Source organism: Psammomys obesus, unplaced genomic scaffold (assembly GCF_907164565.1).
Source record: "Psammomys obesus unplaced genomic scaffold, mPsaObe1.curated_primary_1811, whole genome shotgun sequence".
Taxonomy (NCBI): domain Eukaryota; kingdom Metazoa; phylum Chordata; class Mammalia; order Rodentia; family Muridae; genus Psammomys; species Psammomys obesus.
The window spans coordinates 17,517,496-17,540,941 of NW_026591598.1; the positions used below are offsets into that span (position 1 = coordinate 17,517,496).

At 52.2% G+C, this 23,446-nt stretch overlaps 1 protein-coding gene and 1 long non-coding RNA gene across 3 annotated transcripts in view; one reads left to right on the top strand and one right to left on the bottom strand.

The window, feature by feature from the left end:
• Window positions 1-23,446, bottom strand: part of Pax7 (paired box 7) — a 95,350-nt gene that overhangs the window by 47,673 nt on the left and 24,231 nt on the right. The gene's annotated exons all lie outside the window — the stretch shown is intronic.
• On the top strand, window positions 64-10,609 carry LOC129679989 (uncharacterized). The gene is made up of 3 exons (XR_008720604.1): window positions 64-152; window positions 2,501-2,657; window positions 10,500-10,609. It is a non-coding gene; the product is annotated as an uncharacterized LOC129679989 (long non-coding RNA).

A 23,446-nucleotide genomic window follows, 5' to 3' on the forward strand; every position in this document is an offset into this window, starting at 1 on the left:
TCCCACAATGAACAGCTCCCACGACTTCCACCCGACTCACAACACAGTGATAACAAGAAAAAAAATACGGCAATTTAGAAATCATCTGGAGTCGAGGGGAAAGTGTGCTGGGATGACAGAAGAGCATGCGCAAAGAACCTGTGCATCAAAAGGTACAAGGGGTCATTTTGCCACAGGGTTGCGTCCACTGCCAGGAACCAGGTGGCACACGGGGAGAGGAAGAGTCTTGGCCAATGCCCTGGCTTGGGCTGGCTTCCTCCTCAGCTCCTCCGTTCCCTCCATCACTGTATTTTGTTCACTGTATTTTGCTCTCTGTATCTTAGCGACCACTGCCAGGCTGTGTCTGATTACTGCACTAAGCTCCATAGCCAGAGAGCCAATGGCTGCACACCTAAGGTCAGAGCCAACTCTCCCCTTGTTCTTTTCTAGACAGCTTGCCAGCTGCCCACCACCCCGTGAAAACATGAAAGGTGGGCATACATGGCACCCTGGGGTCCTCTCCCCAGCACACCTGGGACTCTGAGCCAGACATACCAATGGCCTCAGTGTCCTGATGGGGACCAGGAGAGCAGTTAGGTCAGGGGAGGAAGTGAGCAGGGTAGGAGCAGCTCCAGGCAATGTCCCTTCAGGTGACCCTCAGAGCTCAGACACTAGCTGAGATCAGAATGGTCAGGAACAAAAGCTTGAGCAGGGACCACCCTGCCTGCTGTGGGCTGAAACCCATGGTGCTCTATCATGGCCAGCCTCATGCTCCTTCCTCACCCTTTTCTCGCTGCTTTTCAGATTTTCTGGACAGACCACAAACTTCTGGTTTGGCTTCCTCCCTGGCTCCCTGTCCCTTATCCTTAGTGATCAGGGATCTATAGAGACACCAAACCCAAGCCCAAATGGAGAGCAGCAAAGCAGGGTCCACAGACCTATGCTGTTTGAGAGAGCTGGTCCTCTGGGGTGAAGCATTGCCATAACAACCCTCTGATAGTGAGAACAGGTCTATCCTGTTGCCCACAAAGATCCAGAGAGTTAAGAAATCAAGGCCACAGCCTATGTGTGACTTCAGTTTTCCACTCTCTGGCCCACCCCCGGAGCAGACCTCCAATCCCACAGCCTGCTCTGTGCAGCCTCACTTGACAAGTCTGTGAAGCCTGAGCTACAGAGTCTCTTAAAAACAGTCCAAGTAAGAAACGGAGAGATTCAGTCACTTGAAAGAGGCTGCACAGTCCGTAAGCCTCTTCCTTGCCGTGGAGGGATGTAGCTTGGAGACAGTTTGTGTGTTTGAGGTCTCCTGGGTCAACTTTGGTACATCTAGGGCCTGAAGGCTAGACTCAGGCCACTGTTTTGCACTTGCATGTGCCTTTGGAGAAGTCACTTCCTCTCTGGGGGCCATGGTTTCCCCAACTAGGAAGAGAGAATGAAATATATTTATGTGCCCCATACCCCCGGAAGGCTTTGGGGTTGGAACCAAGTAGATGGAGAGTGATTTGGAATACAATGCATGCAACAGGATCATCGTTATTAATGATGGTAGAAAGGTGCGAGAAATATGGGAGAGGGGAGGAGCAGAGAGGCCTGAGAAGGAACACAAAGAGCTTCTTTAGTCCTCAGTGCCCTTGATTCAGTTCATTGTACCCCACCTTCCCGGCACCCCCTTTCTACCCCTAGAAATCATCCTTCACCTTCTGAATTAAATTAATCGACAAGACTAAGGGTGCTGGCATCCCTGCAGGCTGTGGCTGAATCTTCTGGGCAAAGAAGGCTGGGATTGATTGGAGCCTGGGCATCGGGCCTGGGGAGGAGGATTGTGGGGAAAGCAGACATGGAGAAGCATTCATTAAATCATCAGCAGGGTTGGGGTGGGCATCGGGGAGCAGCTCCTGGCCAGCTGTGACCCCTGCCTTCCTACTTTCCCTGCAGCTGGTGGACTCAATTGCCTCATGGACCAACTGCTGGTCTGAAGATGCCCCCGAAGGGAAGGGAAAGTAGGGAGCCCTCTCTGGGTTCCCGAATCCTGTCTCCACTTAGAGGAGTGGGAGGCCCACTCCAAGCAAGGAAGAATGGTCTCTAAGTTGGGGCCTCCAATCTTATGAAGAGAGAAACAATCTGTCTTAGGGAGCTTCCAGGCTGATGAAGGAGACATTGCTCCTGTCCAGGGTGGAAAGCACTGTAGGGTACACAGGGCAGACAGACAGCAGACATAGAGACCATGACGTTACCTGCAAAAGCTGGGGAAGCCCAAGGACTGCAAGGGACCAGAGATGCTGGGCTCATCAAAGCCCAGGATGGCCTAGCATAGGCTAACAGTGGGAGACAGACAGAATGGGAAGTCTCTGGGGGTGGCTATAACCTCCACCAGCCTCTCGACTTCTGCCTTCTTTAGGGTCTTTTTCTACATCCCATCCTATCCCATCCCATCCCATGAAGCCATCACCAAGTGCTGGGCTATGCCAAGGAGTCTCTGAAACAGTAAAGCTGGTAACCATCCCCTATTTGGGTGTCCACACAGGAGGCTCCCAATCAGACTCATCATTTCCTACGCGAATGCGAAGGGCCCTCTCCTGACTCTGCCTCTAGCCATGTCCTTGCTGTGAATGGAGCCTGCTCATCCAGCACAGCCCCTCCCAGCGGGTGACCTCCCAGCAAGGCTTCCTGAGCCAGGCCAGGTACCTTTTCAGCATCGTTGCATGGGGGGTGGGAGGGGGCTCTTAAATCTCAACCCATCAGAAATCAGAGACGAAGGTCTGGGAAATAGCTCAGTCGGCAAAGTGCTCATTGTACAAGTGTGAGGACCTGAGTTCAAGCCCCAGCCACCACATAAAGAGCTGGCCAGAGGTGGAGACCCGAAATCTCAGCACAGGGGATGCAGAAACAAGTGAGTCCTTGGAAGTAACTGGCCAGCCACCCCAGTCTAATTGGTGAACACTAGGTTCTGATAAGACACTCTGTCTCAAAAGACAGGTCCTGAGGGAAATAACACCCAAAGTGGACCTCTGGTCCCTCCACGTATCACTCATCCTCCAATACGGAGTGATGCCTTAGTCTCCACAGACAATGGCCATGTCTGTGGATGGGTCTTCCGGCCTTGCTAGGCCAGCAGACTCTTGACTGTGACACGGATGGTGCCTGGCACACATCAGGTATTTAGGGTAGTGGCACGAATGCTTGCCCGTATCCTGGCAGAGTGATCCTAAGTACCTTTCGACGACTGACACCCTGCAACACCCATCCCCACGAACGGGGGTGGGAGGGTTGCAGACTCTTCACCCTGCTAACACGAAGCCATTGTTCTCACTGGTTGGAATGCCAGAAGATGAGGTTGGCCCACTTGGCAGGTGCCCACTGGAGCCATGGAGCAGCGAGGCAGGAACAAAAGCCAAGGAGCCTGGCTCTGCGGCTGGCGGTAGACACCCGCCACGGCGGCTCTCTCGAGCAGCCTGTGATCTTGAAGTCATGGTGGCTGCTGCCCCCTCCCCAGCCTTTCCCTCCTCTTCCTGGCTGGAGAGGTTCCGCAGACAGTGGTGGCTTTTGAAGGTGCACACCTCCAGCGCCTCCTCGCCCCCAAGCAGTGGAAGCCAACATTAGTCAAGAGGCACAGGGTCTCTCTACCCTGCACCCCATCACAGAAGTCCCCCCACCCCCCTGCTCCGCGCCCCACCCCTCTCTCCCTCCACCTCCCATCCCAGTTATTACAGTTTAACATAGGCCCTGGTGTGGAGCTGCGGTGGAGAAACGAATCACATAATAGTTGATATGCGTTTTAATCAAGTAATTCGGGCAGAGCCGAGAGCTGGCGAGTATGGGCCCGGTGTCCCTGAATACCAAGCAGGCCTGCGCCCAGGCCTCAGCAAATGGAAAAGTCATTTACAGCTCAGCTGGGGGCCGCCGGCCTCAGAGTGGCAGGTGCCCTCCCATCCTTTCGCCCCCTCTGTGCAGAGTGCTCAGCTGTAACCAGCTCACCAGGTGTGCACACACTAGGCTGGTTTGTGGGAACTGGCCCACGCAAGATGCAGAGACGTGGGGACTCCTGCCAGGAGATGAAGCACCCCCAATTCCTGCCCTCCTCTTCTACCCGTGTTCCTCTTGGGCCCTCAGTCCAGCACCAAGCAATTCAACCTCAGGTCCCAGGCCTCTGTCCTGCGAAAGTCTGCCCTCTCCCGCCCTGGACTGTCCCTCACAATCTCCGCTGAGCCCTGGTGGCCAGGACTTGGCCATGCACCTTGCCCCACACAGGCTCTGCACCCACCAGTTTGGGGAGAAGGGAGGGGGCTTGGAGCTCAGAAGTGACTGAAGGGTCTTTCTGCATAGAGAGGGGTCTTCATCAATTCCCAGGCCCTGCTGCCTTCTCTCCCGACCCTATGTGGGGGTATGGTGGAACCCAAACGTCCAGGGTCTCCAGGGACCTCATTAATCCCAGTTTCTCAGCCAAGACCTAAGACATGACCGACCTAAGAGTCTATGTTGAGGTTAGAGTCTCAGGGATTTGCCCGTGACCACAGTCAAGAGGGCCAGTTGGAGCGGGGGGTAGGGAGGATATGACTACAACACTCTGCTCTGAGGTTTTCCACAGCCTGAGTCCAGCCCACCTCAGGAGCTCTGCCCTATTTACCCCTTGTCTAGGAAGGTGGTGAATCAATCCGGCAGGAGCTATTCCTACTTCTCAAGGCAGACTCTGCTCTGACAGAGGGTAAACGCCCACCCCCTCGGGTCTGAAGGACTCCAGACTGTCAGAACACTTGTTACCTTAGAGGTTCCTCCACTGTTGAGGGGCAGGCCCCAGTCTTTAGATGGTTCACTCTCCCAACCCCCCCCCCAACAAAACAAAACAACAACAAAAAAACCAACATAGCCTTTCAGGGAAAGCTGGAGTTGAACTTCCAACTTAACAAAACTCTTCCTCAGCTAGGAAGCCCTGCCTAACTCCTTTAGGTTGTACTTTCAAAATCTGAGCCTTGGAATGATCATTTGTATGATAAAATGTGGGGTCAGCGTGGGGCATTTTGAACACAATCCTGTGCTAAGAGCACAGTACTTTTGTTAGGCACTAGGGGGCGCTATGTATACATCCCTAACAGGAAGAGGCGGATCCAGGAAGAAGGAAGTAGTACTGCCTGGACCAGCATTGTGTGGTCAGAATTCAGTAATCTTTTCTTTCTTCTGGACTGAGCTGGGAACCAAGCATATGTCATGTGTAGGAGAAAAGCCAGGTGTCCAGGGTGGGAAACACCAGAGCCAAGGACACTGAGGCAGGGTATAGAGTTCAAACCTAGGGTTTATCTGCCTGAAGGTGGAAGGTCAAAGTCCTGGGGAACTTTCTAGCTCATTCTCTTTATCCTGTTGTCCCACATGGCTAATATGGACTGTGGGTAGGGGTGGCCGCTGTGTGGAATAATCTGGGTGCCTTGGAGACAGGCGGGAGCCTACCTTAACTGGAGCTGAGCTCCAAAAATTATACTCTTCCTATGGGTGGGGTGGGACATGAGGAAACACGGGGGTCAGAGGACACCCTTAGATGTCGTTCCTCATTTTTGGTTTGAGGTAGGGTCTTTGATAGGCCTGGAACTCTTAACAAGCAGGCTTAGGGATTTGCCTGCCTCAAGCCCCCTGTTGTGGTGGTTTCTGGGGATTGAACCCAAGTCCCTCTGCTTGCCAGGCAAGGACTCTCCCAAATGAGCCAACACCCCCGCCTTTCCTTGGGTTATTCCAATGACTGGAATAAGTGAAGCCTTATTGGAATAAGGGTTCACTTAGGTCACTGTTAGTGTCAAGCGGAGGGAGCAACAAGTGCCAAGCAGATAGTGCCGGGTAGAGTAGAGCCCAGGACACCCACCTCATGCCTTTAGTCCTCTCTAAGAAGGCAAGGCCAGAGCAACCAAAGCAGACAAGGGTTCCAGAGAAATGGGAGGAACCAGAGCTGGTGGCTCAGGCTGGGGGATCTGTCTGCCTCCTTCCAGCCACAAGTGCTGGGCTGGTCATTGCTAAAAAGATCAGTGATGAAGGTGTCAAGGGAAGCTAAGCAAAGAATGAATCGGTGGATGAATGAATGAATGAACCACTGTATCAGGCTGCTATCACCACCAGCACCACCAACAAAGAGAGCTTACTCTGGGCCACAGAGGCAAAGATTTGTCTGACACAAAATCCAAAAGCAAAGAGCAAATACAAGAGTAGATGAATGACTGAATGAATGACTGAAAAAAATGGCCACATAAATGAATCCTCCTTTATCCTCCCCTTCTGATTTACACAGACCCACACACACTTCTAGCGTGCCAGTGTGTGGTGGGGCACAACGGTAACGATGACTGATGGGATATTTTTAAATGGCCAGGACACAGGAGTGTAACTGTCCCCAGCACAAAGGAGTGACATGTGTTTGAGGGGGTAGGTGGGTGAACTACATACTTTGGGTCCACTGAAATGCCTCCGGCACCCCACAGATGAAGGCAACTACTACGTCTCACTTAAAAAACTAAGATGAAGGGCTGGAGAGGTGGCTCAGCACCTAGGAGCACTGGCTACTCTTGCAAAGGACCTGGGTTCGAATCCCAGCACCCACATAGAAGCTAACAACTGACTGTAACTCCAGATCCAGGGACTGGCACACGCATACAATGTAGCACATGGAGGCCAGCCTGAGCTACATAAGACTGTGTCTCAAATGTGTGTGTGTGACTGCAGAAGCCCTGCCCCTCACCCAGATAAGAGGACCAGAGCCTCATCCTGGGAAGTTTCCCAGAAAGCCTTTGGGCTGGTTAAAAATAAATAAATAAATAAATAAATAAAATAAAAACTCCAGACAGGAAGCTTGAAATGTCACCAACATGCCATGCGATCTCTGTTGAGTCTCACCTACCTCTCTGAGCCCCGCTCCCCCATCTTTAAGAAGAGGGGGTTCTCCTAGGTGTCTAAGACCAACCTGGGAAGGCGCCCTGGCTGTACAGGGCTTACTCATCACTCTACCTCAAAGCCCAAGACAGTGTGTGAACTCAACACAGGGTAGGGCTGGCTGTCATAACTGCCTCTCACCCTAGAAAGGACCACAGATAAGTTAAGTAGGGGTTGGAGTTCCAACCCTAGGGAAGGAGTCTGACTAAATTGGGGGTGTGTCAGTGTATGGGTCATAGGACAACCTAGAATCATCTTTCTTGCGTGGGGGTCGGGGGGGATGCTTTTCCTCCGCAAGCTGTATGGGGTCGGCTCTGCTTTTTCCGTCTCCTAAGCCCCTTTCTTCTCTTAGAAGGGAAGAGGTAAGCCAAGCTCCCCCTCCTCTCCCCTCCCTTCCCCTCTCCTTTCTCCTCCTTCCCTCCTTTCTGTCTCTGTATCTGTCTCTGTGTCTCTATCTCTGTGTGTGGGTCTCTGCCTCTGTGTGTGTGTGTGTGTGTGTGTGTGTGTGTCTTCCTCTCTCTCTTTCCCCATGAGGCCCCTTACATCTGGCTGGTCACTGGCCAGAGCATCTGCCTCCTCCCCTCCTGCCCTCTCCTGGGGCAACCTCTTCCCCGGTGGGGGGTTGGGGTCTAAAGACCCTCCATCAATCTAGGCTGCCCAGCCCACTCCAGCTGGCCTGGCCAGGCTGTTCCCAAGCAGAGCAGGTCAGGTCCGCAGTGGAAGGTGGTGGAAAAATGTGGACAAATTTCTGATTTGCAACACTCTGGGAAAGAGTTTATTGCCATTGTTTGAGGACGAATGTGTAAATAAAGCAAGGCGAAGATGGTGGGGGAGGCTGGCAAGAGGCAGAAAACGAGAAATTTTATGGCCATAAGGAGCGTACTCTAATGGTGATTTCTGAGGCATTGGACCATGCTAGTTACTTAGCCAAATGATTGCCAAGGCGCTGGGCGAAGTGGCTTATTTCTTAATTACGGTTACGTCTTACAGCAGGCAGACGCCCCTGCCCTGCGAGGCGTGGTCCAGAGCAAACACTGGCCTGAAATCAGGGCCTGACACTGAGGCTCTGGTGGGCAGCCTAGAGGGTGGGAGCCATCACTTGCCTTGAGGGCAAGGGCTGACCCAGAACTTCTTTCTGTGCCCTTGGCCAGGTGCCCCTGTCACCCCTGTCCCACCCCATCCTGATGACACCACCATACTTGGAAAAGAACGATAAATCTGGAACTTGGGCTAAGCTTCCCTGGAGCTGCCCGGCTGTGAGGACCCAAAGGGTGACATCAGGGAAAGTAGTCAGGAGGGTGTGGGCAGCTGGCTCTGACACACTGTGTCACCTGGACCAGGTGCAATGCTCCCGCCTCTTCCTGACAAGAAGGGGGTAGACTAGACAGTCTCTGGGTGCTTTGTGTGAATTCTAACATCCGGCCTCTCTGATGCTCTCGGGGTAGGGGATTCTCATTCTCAGAGTTGCAGAAATTGATTTGCAAAAGTGACCAGTACGGGCCTGCTGAACAGCTGGCTGCCTTTTACGGGTTCTGCCCGTCCATAACAGCACGACAGAGGGAAGAAGGAGATGGCTGTTGATTAAGGATTAGCTTGGGCCCGAGATGCTCCAGGAGCTCACAAAGCAGTTAGAATCCTCCATTCCCTTATGTATGGGGCAGTCGGGACTCCTCAGGAAACACTCAGAAAGGTGAGGAGACCTGAGCTGATGGTAAGATGCAAGGTCTGGGTTCAAAGCCAGGAAAGGGCCTCAGAGCTAAGACTATACCCAGTCAGTGTACTGTAGGACAACAATGCCTCCCAAGCTTCCCACAGGGGGTCACCGGGTGGGCCTAACAATGTGCATTCGCAGCCTAGATCCCAAGTATGACCTGTGAAGGCTGGTCACTGGCAGCTTTGAGGACCGCTCGAGGGCAGGGTTCTGCGGGAACCGATCCCAGCAACACACAAGGTGGGACTCTCTGAAGAGAGGGAAGAGCCATGAAGACTTACAGCTCTCCTCCCCTACTGCGAAGGTGGAAAGTCTGGAAGTCATCTGCTGTGGTTGCAGCGTGCGTGCGTGCGTGCGTGCGTGCGTGCATGCATGAGTCCTTCTCCAAGCCTGCTCCTGCCGCCTGACATAACCACTGCCTCACTGGGTTCTTGGCAGTCCCCAGCCCTCCTGACTGCTTCCCGCAGGCCCCAGACTCCAGGCTGCCTCCTCTGGGCATACCCCTCCTCCACATCTAGGCCCTGACTTAAGTCCGTTCTCTTCACCCCCAGTCTTCCCCGCTATGCTCTGCAGTCAGAGGCAACCCTGACACTTCCAGGGTAAAGAGCTGTCACCCAATCAAGAGAGGCCTTTAAAAGGCTGAAGTCAGGACCGCCACTGCACGTGTCCCAGAACAGCTCTGCGGTTGAATGATTTGGTGTGCCCACATGAGTATATGTTGCCACAGACTGATGACACACTCATTTCTGGTTTGTTCGTTGCCTTACTCATGATGCCCAGGAGAGAAGCTGGCCTACAGGAATGAATGAATGAATGGATGGATGAATGAACAAATGAATGATTTCTTCTCATGTCCAGATGGATGCCCTAACTTCAAAGCCCCAGCAGATGCCAACAGCAGTTTGCTCTTTAAGCCGGAGCGATTGTTGGGCGGTCTGTTAGCATCTCCTTGCACAAGAATCTCATTAGAGATGGATTTATGTGGCACCGGCTGCCTGCCTGGTCCCCGCTGACTGCTCTAAGAGGGCTGAGGACCTAAGCCCTGGAAACCGACATGCCGACCCTCCATCCAATCCCCTATCTGTATCCAGATGTTCAATTCACTCCTGTCCCCCTGCAAACACAGTATCTTCATCATGGCTGCGGAATAACTCCCTTAACCTGGGGACTCTCTCAGTGAAGTCAAACAGCTCTGTAAACAGGGCGATGGTGGAGTTTTCAAAACCCAATCTTCTGCTGCCTATGCCGTTTCTGTGTGTATGGGTTTTTGATAATATAGATGATAGATAGATAGATGATAGATGATAGAGAAATACACAGATGCATAGACAGGTCAACAGATAGAACCTGTTACTTATAACCTGCAGCAGTTACTGCTCTGAGCTCAGTGAGCCGAATCTTGTTGAAGTAAATAGTCTCATCTTCCACAAATGCGGCCAGCCATCACAGGGCGGTGGTGTTAAGCTACCAGGAGGTGGTAAACTCCGAAGACATACCGGTTCTCAGAAGGCTTACCCTTGCTTCTGGGTACTGTGAACAAGGACAAAATGTTCTCTTTGACAAACTGAGCCCGAGCTCAGATGACCGGCTGGGGAGCTGGGGGCTAACTGTGTGATGACGAAACTGAAACTGGGCACCTGAGATGCCCACTGGGTACCAACTGCGTCAGGTCCCTGTGGGAGGCTAGGTCAAGCTCATTTTAAGAATGAGGGTCAAGGAAGGGCTGGGACTTACTCATGATCACACAGCTATGGGTGGCAGAGTCAGGACGTGAACCCAGACCTCCTGTCACTTTGTCGCCCTTTGTGAAGTGAGGATATCAAACAGGCTAGGGAGACCGTGGAGCACTCTCTGGCTCCTACTGCTGCCTCTGCTTTCCTTCTAAGCTCTCTCCTCTCCTCCGCCCCAGAACCACTTTCTGTTGGCTGTGAATGGCCTGGAGGGGAGCTGATAAGGACTGGATCTCTGTGCACTGAGTCTGCATTTGGTGGTAATGGATGAAGCACCCTGGACACAGACACATATGATGGTAGGTGCTGTGTGTGGTGGGACTGAAAGAGATAGCCTCCCCTGCAATACCAGGTATGGGTCAGCCAGGCACAGGAGTGGCTACCCGTGTTCCTTATGATTCTGGGAGGGAGGGGGTGGGTTCTTGATTTCCCTTTTTGAGGCAAGTGCTCACTCTGTGCCCACACTGGCCTGAAGCTCACTCTGTGCCCTGGGGTTGTGGCTCAGTTGGTAGAGTGCTTGCTTAGCATGGGTGAGGCCCTGAGTTCAGTCCTCAGCACCGCACAGACTGAAACAGGAGGATCAGAAGTTCAAAGGCATTTTTGGTTGCGTGGGAAGTTCGAGTCAGTCTAGGATACAGGACAAACAAGATCAAAGCCCAAAATACCTGTGTAGCCCAATCTGGTCTCGCACTCTTGACAACCCTTCCATCCCTACCAAATGTTAGGATTATAGGCATGAACTTGCAACCATTTTCTATACTGTATTTCTGGCCAAGCCAAGCTGCAGAATTTGCACCAAGAGCTCGAACCCCCAAGCCCTCTGTGGTGCTGGGAATGGAAATATAGCTCCACACTGTTCTGCGGAACCGGGGCCTCACAGCCCAACCTAGGCTCCTCTCCCTCCCCAGCTGCACTGCTGCCCTCTAATTAGATTCCCCTGGAAATAAAAGGTTTTGTGCAGTTCTGCTAAACGCAAAGAGGTTTTACAATTGCTTTTCTTTCTCCTCGTTAATAACTCACCACGTCTCGAGGAGGTTGTACTTATGGCCGGCACGCTGGAAAATTATTCTGTCTCTTGCGAACTCACTTTCCTCTTGAGGAAAATTGAAAGCTGGATTTTCTTCTCCATCCTGGCCCCTCTCTCTGCCTACCTTGTGCTCAGAATACTCTCACTCTGCTCTACATCCCCTTGAGGCCTTCATCTGCCTCTGAAACAGAATTCTCTGCATCCTGCCCTCAGCATGGAAAGGCAGGTGGCCCCAGGCTGACCCAGGGAACAGTGAGGCATCTTTCCAAAGTTTAGGAAGTCGCAGAGGGGGGGGGGCTGGGGAGGGTGTGGAGCAGTTGGCTCCACTTTGAGATGGCTTTTGCCTGCAGAGAACTGGATGGGCTCCAGCCTTCCCGAGGCTGGGCACTGGGCACATTGGGAGCCTTTATTGGTCCCATCGGGTTCCCGTTAAGGGTCAGGGAGTAAATCACAAACAAATGGACTGCATTTCCATTTCTGAAGGCATCTCCAGCCGGACGGGCCCTCCACGTGAGGAACATCCTCTTAAGTGAGGCCTGATGGGCTCAGGAGCCAGGTGGATAGTATCCCCATGGGCCAAGGCGGCCATCTGCACAGCCCAAGGCTTCACCGGTCAGCACCACCCAACCTGGTCAGTAAGGCTTCCTTCAGGATAGGAGAATACACAGATGATTGGATACCTGGTGGGGGTGGGGAAGGGTGGGGGCCGGGTGTGTGTGGTGGTGTTGGGGTAGGTGGCTATTGCTGCAGATCAGGACCCTGAGTCCATGGGCTTCAGGAATTTGGGCTAGAGAATCCTGATCCAGGGGACACAAGTGTATGGAAAGAGAGCTTGCTGAGCAAGTAACACAGGCTTAGGCAGTTAGAACCACAACCACGAGCAAAAGGAGTCCAGCACAGCACAAGTAGGACAGAGACCCTGGACATCCAGGGTGTCCAGGTACCTGAGCAGAGTCACCCAAAGCCACTCCACTTTATGTGTCACGCTCTTTGGCTCCCAAACCCTTCTATCCTACTCTTAAGACAGAGTTTGGTAAAGGGAGACAGACTCAGCCATACCCATGGAGATAATTGATTTTTGCAATGATTGAGGCTCTTTGCCAACCAAGCTCCGGGTACCTAGTATCTCATTTAATCCTTGCAGGAGCACCTCTGGCCAGGCGGGTACCATCATGTCCGTGTGAGAGCCCCAGGTTCCAAATGGTAGTGTCACCCTACCAGCGACCATGAGGGAACACAGAAGGCAGCTTCAGTGCCCCAGGTGCCTTAGAGGCATTTGCAGAATAGTTCTTTCTGCTTGACTATCACAAAGAGTTGGCCTTCCCTCCACTACGTGACAGATAAAACGGCCCACAGAGGCGAAGCTACGTCCCAGGTCACAGAACTTACATGCTGACTGTGGGTGTTCTGTCTACTTGTCTACACCAAGAATCTCCCTGCCTGCCTGATCTCAGAGAGGGCAAGGGGTTCATGAGAAGTCACACAGTAGGTGGCTGAGCTGGGGTAAGGAATGTTATCAAGCCTCCTCCATCTTCCTTTGTTTCCACATCTCCCCGAATGTGCTTGGAGTATGTCACTGAAGAGTGAGGTGAAAGACAGTGTGCCTCGCCAGTGAGGGCATCTGTCCTAGAGCGATGTTTCATTAAGTCCTCAGGTCATCCATCACTGTCTGTAAAGCTTGGTGGCTCCCTTCTGCTCTCCCTTGGGAGCTCAGAAGCAGGGCCATCCTACCCCCAGTGAGGGTGTCACTAGAAACAAGAAAGGGGGAAAAGGAGAGACCCCTTCCCCAGTGCCGGGAATGGAGGGTTAGCCCACCAAACTGGGATCCTCTGCTCCTGGGGGAACCAGAGGCATCAAAGACAGGAGAAACAGGGTTAAGTAAGGATCCTAGCCTCTCAGCCCCAGCCCCGCCCCGGGCCCCTTGGGAAAACTGACACAGGAGCTTGCCACATCCTCTTGGGCCCTGACATGTTGGGGAGAAACCTGAGGAAGCCAGGACTAGCCTGGGAAGAGACTTATCTCTAGTCATGTGGCTGAGTCACTGTTTGCTGAAAAGGTTGCCTAGATATGTCCCAACAGGCACGCGCCCAAGGCCTGCTCCAGCTGCAGACACACCCGGGTCCCCAAAGCAGGACAAAGGCAACCCTCCTCCTGGTGTGCGTGTGTGTGTGTGTGTGTGTGTGTGCTGCCTCAGGAATGGTCTTCTCCAGAGAAAAGCCTGTGTAAATGCATGCAAAGGGATGGGCATCTGAGTGGCACTCCAGAAATGGAAGCCGTTATTATGGCTAGCAAGCTTTCAGTGGGCGCCTGTTAGATGCCAGGTGAGCGCTCTCTCGAACTGGTGTCTCCTCTAATCCGTCTGCCCTCTCTGCATGATGGCTGATAACGCTGGGTTTTATAGCTCTGTGATCCAGAAGGGTCTGGCCTGGCAGCGGCTACTGGACTATCCATAGCGCTCTTATTCAGCCTCGGCAGCTGAAACTGCCTATGAGCCTTTTTCTTTTGGACTTTTTTTATAAAGGTCTTGGGAGATGAGTTAGGGTCTCATGTAGCCCAGGCTAGCCTCAAACTCACTATGTAGCTGAAGATGGCCTTGAACTTCTGATCTCCCTACCTCCACCTCTTGAGGACTGAGTTTTCCAGTATGTGTCACCATGTCTTATCTGGTACAGTGTTGGGGCGTCTATCCCAGGGCTCTGTGCATGCTGGGGGAGCACCCCGTTGTCTGGGCTACACCCTCAGCCTTACCTTGGAGCTTTTTAACAACGACCCAAGCCCACTCTGGGCTGGAGGAAGTTCCAGACAGGCACCGGGGTCCTAGCTCAAGGGGACAGTATGCCCAAGTGCCTGGGTAGGACTGGGAATGGGACTAGCCTCTGCCTCTGTGTTTGGAGTGCTTTCCAAAATCTTCAGGTCTCTACCACCCCCTCACCTACCGCAGCACTAGAGTAGATGCTAAGCAAGGCACACGCCCCTGCACCTGCCCTCACACGCTGCCGCTGTGTCCCTTAGGCCCTTCTGCTGAAGTCGGGGCTCCTGTGCTCCAGCCATGAGAAGCATCTTTATGGGTCATAGCTCAGTTGGTAGCGTGATGGCCGAGCACTTGGGACACAGTGAATTTGACCCCCAGCCCTGAACTGGGAGTGGTTGTGCTTTAAGGACTCTGGAGATGAATTAGAAAGGTCATCCTTGGCTGTGTAGCCAGACTAGGCTCTGAGAGATCCTGTCAGGTGTGTGTGTGTGTGTGTGTGTGTGTGTGTGTGTGTGTGTGTGTGTGTTCGACTGCAGGAAAAATCATTCTTACACCCCACAGGCTCTCAGAAGGACTCAGATGACGACGCAGATGACGCAGAAGGACGAACCCTTCTCCCCAGCTCATCCCCTTTTCTGTTACATTTGCCCAGGAACTTTTTTCTTTCTCCCCCCACCCTCGCCAGACAGGGTGTCACTATGCAGCCAGGGCTATCCCAGAATTTACTATATAAACCTGGCTGGCCTCAGACTCAGACTCACAGAGCTCCGCCTGCCCCTGCCTCCTGAGCGCTGGGATTAAAGGCATGCGCCACCACACCCTGCCCTTGCTCAGGAGCTTCTAACACGAGTGTGGGCCCTCCTCCATCTCACACATAGTTACCGCAGAGAGGGAGAGGGATTTGCCTGATGGTACACCCGAATCTCCGTGGAAGGGTCAGGACTTGAACATGTCTCCTTAATTTAGCTTTGGAATCAGGCGCAAGCTGTCTTTTTTTTTTTTTTTTTTTTCCAAACCTGAATCGGGAGGAAATGAAGTCACACCAAAGGAAGAACCGGCCAGCCTTGGTAGCCCTAAACCCTAGAAGCAACAGGCAAGGGCGGGGTGTAGGGGCTGTCAGGGGGCCTGTGGAGCATCTCTGGGCCTTTCCTCAATAACCATGAAAGGCCCCTACCCTTAAGCCTCTGAGCCAGGCTCACCAACAGGCAGTATGGATTTCCCCCAGGTGAAGTGGGGGGAAATTCAATCCTGTTTCCTTAGGTCTGTGCTTGCCAAAAATCTGTTTGCTCCGAGCACTCTGAGAGGCCTTGGCTGCCTTGTTTCAAATAATTGACTTTCAAAGCCTGTCTTTAGGTGAATTATTACCTCACACTACCTGGGTGAGGAGAGGTGGGACCCTGAGGACCTTGCCAGGGACCAGGGAGGTGCCCAGCTTGGTAAATAGTCAGATGCTTTCTGCACTGGCCTCGCTGGTCCCTCTCCTCTCCCAAGGCTTTCCCATGGTCATAGGCATAATGGAGGCTGAGCCAGCAGCAGCAGGCGGGTCCCTTGGCCCCTATGTCATTGCACCTATAGAGAACAGAGGCACCTGGGGGAGGTGTCCACTGGCCTGAGGGAGAGCACGGGCCACCAGTCCCCCAACAACTTTGGGAGTCGGTTCCGACCCACCAGCACAAGCTCCGCATCTGTCCTCAGAGCAAGATAAACCATGTGTGAAGGCGTGGGGGCAGACATTGTTTTGGGCTTGGCTTTCATCCAGGAAGGCAGAATTATTTTGTATCTTTTCAGCTAATTTTCTAGCTGTCTTTGTCTTGAGTTTATTATTTGTTTATTTATTTGGGGGCTTCTGAGAACCTGGTCTCATTGTAGCCAAGGCTGGCCTTGAACTCTTGATCCTCCTGCTTCTACTCTCAAGACTCGGGGTTACAGACACATGCTACCGCACCTGGTTTATTTTAGATTTTGTTGTTGTTTGGTTTTGTAACAGGGTATGCAGCCCAGGCTGACTTGGAATGTGTCACCCTCCCGCATGGGTGCAGAGATTCGAGGAATGAGCCACAGGGCGGGCTGCAGAACAATTTGAAGGAATCAAGCCGTTACTTTGAAGCTGAGGCTGACTGTTGCGCCTTGGGGAGAGAGGCCGCAACTCCTTGCTCTTCCTCAGAACAGCACCATTTCCACAGTGGAGCTCACGCGCGCCCCTTCTCTCCAGCCCCAGGCACAAGCCCACATGCTCCCCACCTTAACTACCTCCAGTCATCCATGAACGGCACAAGCTATGGGTATGTTGTCGGGGGCCCCAAAACTGAGAGCAGAGATGCTGCCAACCTCTCCTAGCCAGTCTGACAATGGTACTTGGGGCATTAGCGTGTGTTGAGTCCCTGCTGTGACTGATTTTCTCCCTCTCAAGTCCTAAATAAACACATGCTAGCCGGGTCTGGTGATGCATACCCTTTCTTTTTCTTCCTTATTATTATTATTTTTTTTTAACGTGTGCATTAGTGGGAAGGTGTCAGATCCCTTGGAACTGGCATTACAGACAGTGTGAGTGGCCATGTGGGTGTTAGGAATTGAACCCGGGTCCATTTGGAAGAGCAGACAGTGCTTTTAACCACTCTCCAGCCCAACACACGCTTTTAGTCTCAGCACTCAGGGAGGAAGGGGCAGGTGGATCGCTGTGAGTTCCAAGCCAGCCTAGTCTACAAAGTGAGTCCAAACAATCAAACAAAAAAGAATCACAGGCTACACGCTGTGAGTAGGAAGACGGACGCACAGACAGATGGTGCCATTTCCCCAAGGATTTCAGGCTGGAGCTTGAGTTCAGCTGACATGAGAGCCTGGAAAGGACATCTACCTTGGTCAAAATCACTGTGGTTCAGGGGTGTCCTCTCTCCCCACTCGGGGCTCACTGTTGTCTGTCTGAAAGAGGCTCCAGGGCAGGAAATTCCTTGCCTTCACTCTTCAGGGCCTCACCTTCATGTGTAAGAATGGGGGAAGGATCGTGTGGTCCCCAAGTCCTCAGCCCAGCCAGACCTGATATTCCATCACCTACTGTGTGGTCTGAGCAGCCAGTGTTACCCCTGGAGTCATCAGTGTCTCCATTGTAAAGGGGGGGGGGCAAGATTCCTTCACAAAGAGCTCTGAGTGTTACAGCCTTGAGGGAACTTTTTGTAAACTGTGAAGTACTTGAGGGAGCTTTGTAAACTGTGAAGCTAAGCCACATTTGGTATTGTGATAGCGTCATTCCTGGTTATCCATAGGGCCTCCCCACCCTCATCCCTAGAATGCCCCACCACCCCCCCCCCCCCGCCTTTGTTTGCCTTTCCAGGTCACAACAACCCATGGTCTCAGAAGACCATGGATCTGTCCTCACCCTGCCATCAATGAGCTGCATTACCTTGGGACAGTCAGGTAACTTTACTGAGGACACATTTTCGCTCTGTGAGAGTGAGAGGGTCCAGATGTTTCCAGATTTAACATCTAGAAGAATCTGATAACTGGGCAGTTTTTCATTGAAGACCCAAATCGTAAGCTGGACCTGGTGGCTCAGGATTGTCATTCAAGCATTTAGAAGTCTGAGGCAGGAGGATCACAAGTTCAAGGCCAGCCTGAACTACAGAGTGAATTCAAGGATATCATGGGCAACTCAGGGAGAAACCCATCTCAAAATAAAAAGTAAAAAGAGAGTGGGAGGGGAAGCTGGGATGGCTCAGTGGGGAAAGGCACTTGCTGCCAAGCCTAATGAACAGAGTTGAATGTCTGAGGCCACAGAGTGGAAGACAGACCTGATTCCGGTGCCCCAAAATTGCCATACACACTCCATGCATGCCCACACACATCCACAGATACACACACACCACACACATCCACAGAGAGAGAGAGAGAGAGAGAGAGAGAGAGAACTAAATAAATGTAAAAAAAAAAAGGAAAGGCAAAATCGAACAACTGCTGGCCCTGGAGCAGTGACAGAGATTGGGAAGGACTTGGGTTTCCGCAGGGCAGAGAGAGAGAGGGCACTCAGCCTAAGAGCCCCTCTCTAATGCTAGAGCACTGGGGCTCTAAAAACCCCTGTCCCTTCTCTGTGTTCTCACAGGAGTGCCAAGGACCGAGGAGCTGTGCTCTGGGTCCATCTTGTCTGAGCTGCTGGCAGTCGGCCTTTGTATCGAGGATGGGTCTTAAAGTGCCTCAGTTGTTCCTGGGCTGCAGGGAAAGGCAGAGTCTGGGGTCTCTTGTCACAGGGCCACACCAGGCTACAGACAGCAGGAGTCTTTTCTCTGCCCGTCGAGTGGGGAACAGTTCCCCTGTACATCCCGGTATACTCCTGAAGATCCAGTAAGCCTAGGATCAGAGGCTGGAGATACAGCAGAATGATGGCCTTTCAAACACGAGGACCTTTGTTTAATGCCCAGAACTGACAGGGTGGGACAGTCCTGGTGCTGTACCATGGGCATCTCATTGCAGGGGCACAGAGACAGGCAGAGCCCTGCAGCTTGCTGACTTGCCAGCCTACCTGCCTGGTGAGTTCCCAGCTAGTGAAAGACTATTTTAAGATACAAAGTGTGCCTCTGGGAAGACAGCTCAGCAACTAGGAGCGCAGTGCTCTTGCCAAGGACCAGCACCCATACAGGGCAGCTCACAACCCTGTAACTGCAGCTCCAGGGCCATCCAAAGCCTCTGGCTTTTTTCATCTGCAGTCATGTGCACAGAAAAACACATGCACACACAATGATAAATCTTTTTTTTTTTTTTTAATGAAAAGAAAGAAAGCTGCTGGATCCTGAATAATAACATTAAGGGTTGGGCAAAGAAGTGCATACATGCGCACACACACACACACACACACACACACACACACACACACACACACTTAAAAGCAACCCAAATTCCAGCTACTTCGAGACTAGCAGTCACAGTAGTTCTGTGGCTCTAGGTTTACTCTCTGTGAAGCAGCCATGGCACTGGCCCGCTGAGCCAAAAGGCAACCAAGGGATTGGAACCTTGCAACTCAGCTTCTCCTGCCCAAACCAACACAGCAGCCAAAGGAAAGGAGGAAGCCTGATGCAGGCAGGGTGTTCAGGAAGAAACCGCCGGTGCCTAGCAAACATTGTTCCTGGTACACTGTCACCAGAGAAGATTCCAACAGTGTCACTGTACTGTCCCGCTGTTAGAGGACACGGGTGAGGATAAGCACACTTCTCCAGGGAGAAACATCTAGAATATCCGACCCTCAATTACCTGCCATCTAAGCTCTAAGCAGTGGAAAGCAGGCAGACAGACAGACTTTCTGTGCACTTTGACTTATTTCCTCTTACTGTTGCTTAAATCATTAAGCAAGTGATTTTTTTTTTCAATAAGAAAAGTTAACGAACTGTTTGTAGATGTTTAAACCAGATTTCTTCTGTGGAAATTCCAGGCAGATGTCTGACCTGAAGCTCAGCAAGAGAGTGAAAGGTGAATACGAATGAATAGTGAATGATGTTCAATGAAATCACTAATAATGAATGAATAATGAACAAATGATAAATATGTAGTGAAGAAATGGATGGAAGAAGACTGAATGGATGAGTGGGAGATGAATGAGTAGATGGATGATGAATGAATGAATGAATGAATGAATGAATGAAGAATGAATGGTGAACAGAAGGAAGGCATAGTCAAACCCTAACACTTTACAAAGGCTCATAACTGGATGCCACCAGTGTCCCCAGCACATCCCTGAGGTACTGGTTACCTTTCACCTGTGGAAGGAGTCTAAAGCTCAGAGAAGGCAGGAGACTCTACTCAGCTCCAGTCATACACCGAGGAATGTTCGTCTTGGGCCTGAGGACACCAAGGTTCCTTGTCTTACCTACCCAATCTAGAAAGGTGGCATCACTAACTCCTGGCCACCCAGCTGAGAGCAAGCTGTGTTCCAGAAGAAGGAAGCCTCCCTCTAGGTCCAGGCTGACTGAATTCTCTCCAGGAACACACTTTAAAATCCAGCACGAGGCTGCAATGCAAACCAGCGAAGTGTTTTGCACCCCTAAACAAACGGGCAGCTGCTTAGACACCCTCGGGTGCCCTCCACCCACTCCTGTCCCTCGAAGGCCAGGCTGTGGGCACATCAACGCCATTGTCTTGGGTGATTCATTGTGGTACTAAAGGGCTGCAGTGACCTTCAAAGGCTGGCCAGGCTGTGGGAGCCCAGGCTCTGTGCACAGCCAGGAAGCCCATGGGGACCCCAAGGCTTCTTGGACACGAGCCTGGATGCCCTAAAGACCTACTGTGTGCCAGGACAGGGACTCAGCGTGGGGCTTCCTCCCACTGTGAGATGGCGAACCTCCTCACCCCGACTCACAGAGATGGTTCTGTGCCTGAGGCGGTAGAGCAAGGACTGAGATAAGATAGGAGCCTGCCCAGCTCCAGCTTCCAAAGGGACCTGTAGGGATAGTGGGAACAGACCATTCTCCCCAGCAGCCTTTGCCCTCCTACCTGAAGATGAGCAAGAACTGAAGATGAGCGAGAACTAGGACAGAGCAAGGCTGGGGCAAGAAGCAGAGGTCAGAATCTCTTTCTTTATCTTTGTCTCTCTTTCTGTGTGTCTCTCTGTGCCTGTCTCTCTGTCTCTGTCTCTGTCCCTCTCAGTGTGTGCATGTGCGTGTGTGTGATGTATACATGTATTCCCACACAGGCATAGACCACAGAAGGATGATAGTATCTTGTCCCATCAATTTCTACTTTATCTCCTTGGTCTAGCTCTCAATGAATCTGGAGCTAGACCAGTGGCCAGCAAACCCCAATACTCCCCTGTCTCCACTGCACCCTTCACAGCACAGAGGTTATAGGTGCACGTGGCCATGTTTGACTTCTTTCATGCTCCCTGGGTCCTCACACTTGCACAGCAAGCTCCCAGCCCAGAGATCTGAAAGTCTGACGAGACTTACAGGAAATGCAATTTGAGAATAATCAAGGCAAACCCAAGCCAGGTGGTGACTCATGCCTGTCATCCCAGCGCTTGGGAGGCTGAGAGGGGGGAAAGCACGAATTCTGTGCCAGCCTGGATTACAGGGTGAGTTTCAGGCTAGTCTGAGCTACAGAATGAGACCATGTCTCAAAATGCCAGAGAGACAGAGACCACCCATCACCTGTCCAACATGAGACAGCCCACAGAGAATGAGAGGGGACACATTTGCCTATTTATTACAAAAGGGATCCCTGGGGACAGAGTTGAGTTCACCCTGTTCTTGGCTTTTGCACACGTCTGGCATTGCCAGTGATGAGCCAACATATGTATGCCATGAGCTCACACCCTTGAGCTAATAACTGTATCTGTCCCATCCTCTGTCCTGCCTGGGAACAGACCTCTGCACTGTCCCCTTCCAACACAGACAAGCCTTCATACTAGCTAGGCCCATGAGAGCTGCCATCACTTACGCCATTCATGTATCCTTGCGAAGCCCCACAAGGAAGGCAAGGCTGGCCCATTTTACAGGTGAGCCAGCACAGCCAGAGAGAAGAAGCATCTTCTTAACTCTCTCTGCCTCCTTCTTGCCCTCCTCCCTGCCCCCTCCCTGGTTCCCTGTGGCTACTCACTCACAGGCTAGGATATTACCTCCCAGAGCCCTCCTGGTTTTTTACTCAGGATTCCTGAGCTCAGGACCTGGCTTGCTGATGGCCCTGTTACCTCCCTTGTTCCCTCTGTCTGGCTCAGGGCAGCTCTCTGTGGCTTTTGAAGGTGCTAAATACAGGTTACAGGGGTCATGGGTCACAGCCCTTCCTTCAGGGAAGTTTGGCTTGAATCATCCGTGAAATAGTTATCTTTCACTGGGGTGGGTAGACAGGGGTGAGAGGCAGATTTCTTAAATTACAGTGGCTATACCATCACCTCCCCACCTGGAGTGTACACACACACACACACACACACACACACACACACACACACACACAGTCTGGATTTCCTGTTCTCCTTTCTCTCAATTCTATCTGTAAGGCAGAAGACATGAAGGGAGGTAGGGCAAGAGCAGACAGAGCTGGCCTGGATGCCTGAACATTTGTCCCAGCCTGAGTATTTTTTTTTTTTCTTTTTTTGGTAGCTTTTCCTGCTGGCCATAAAGACTTAGGTCACAGTGACTCAGTTGGCAAGCAGCAGGGGCAGGATTTGAACCTGCACTGGTCTACACTAAAGGTGGGTTGAGGCTAAGGCTACCCTGCTAAAAGTATGAATTCAATCCACATGAGCCCTCTGGGCCATCCACAGGCCTAGATGGCCTGGAGCTGAGTGGTGGTGGGGGAGGGGCAATAAGAAGAAAACAAAAAGGAGAAAGTGGGAGCATGGGTCCCTGTCAGAGAGGACCATTGGGGTCAGAAGGCTTCTGCTCAGGCTGCTGGCCCAAGGTCCCTTTCTCTCCTTCATGCTATTCCTATCCTCAAGGGAAGGACTCTTCCCAGATGAGCATAGTCAGTTTCCCAGTAATACCAGGACAGGGCTGTTCAGAAGGAGAAGTTGGTTGTCTCTGCAGTTGGGAGGGAAGAACTTCAGTCCCCAGAAGCAGCTGACTCTCTAGATCTCAAGAAGGTTCTAGAACCAAGGAGCATTCATTGAGCACCTGTCTACCTATCACAGTGTCCTGACCCAGGAGCTGGGGAATCCAAACAGAACAAGATGCAGTCGGCAGTAGAATGGAACTCTGGACTAGCAATTCACAGCACGCACACATGGACGCACACACACCGATGCAAACTGCCCATCCAAGGTGAGGAGGGCAGATCTGACCCTTGTTGGGCTTCTCTGTCCAGTGCCCACCCTGGCAGCATCCACAGATGCTGATAGATAGTTGCTAGGCAACTTCTCCTCCCTTCCTGTTCCATTCCTTTGGCTCTCCCACAGCCTTGCCCACACTGCTTCCTAGAGTCAGACATCCAGCTGTCTCTGCCTCTCAGAAGAACGGCCCTGCCCTCACCAGCTTCCTCTTGCCGCATGGGAAACCCATCTGACCTAGGGAACACAGACACTGTTGGCACTTTTCCCCACCTTCCTGGATTTCCATCCATAAATGGGACAGAGGATTCCCAACTTGTTGTTCAAGGCTACAGGACTGATAATGTAGCTAAGTTTTCATCTCCCATCCCATCCCCTGGGGCATGGGAGCATCCATGAGGATGGAACAAAAGAGATAAAGGCTCTATCTTCCTCTCCTTCCTCTCTAGAACAAGCTATCCAGGGATACTCTGGAGACACAGGCAGCAGAACTGGGTAACATATGCCTACAGGACAGCTGTGGGGAGGAAGGGGGCGGCTGGGGGAGGGGCCGGTGGGGGCAGGGAGGAGGAGGAGGAGGAGGAGGAGGAGGAGGAGGAGGAGGAGGAGG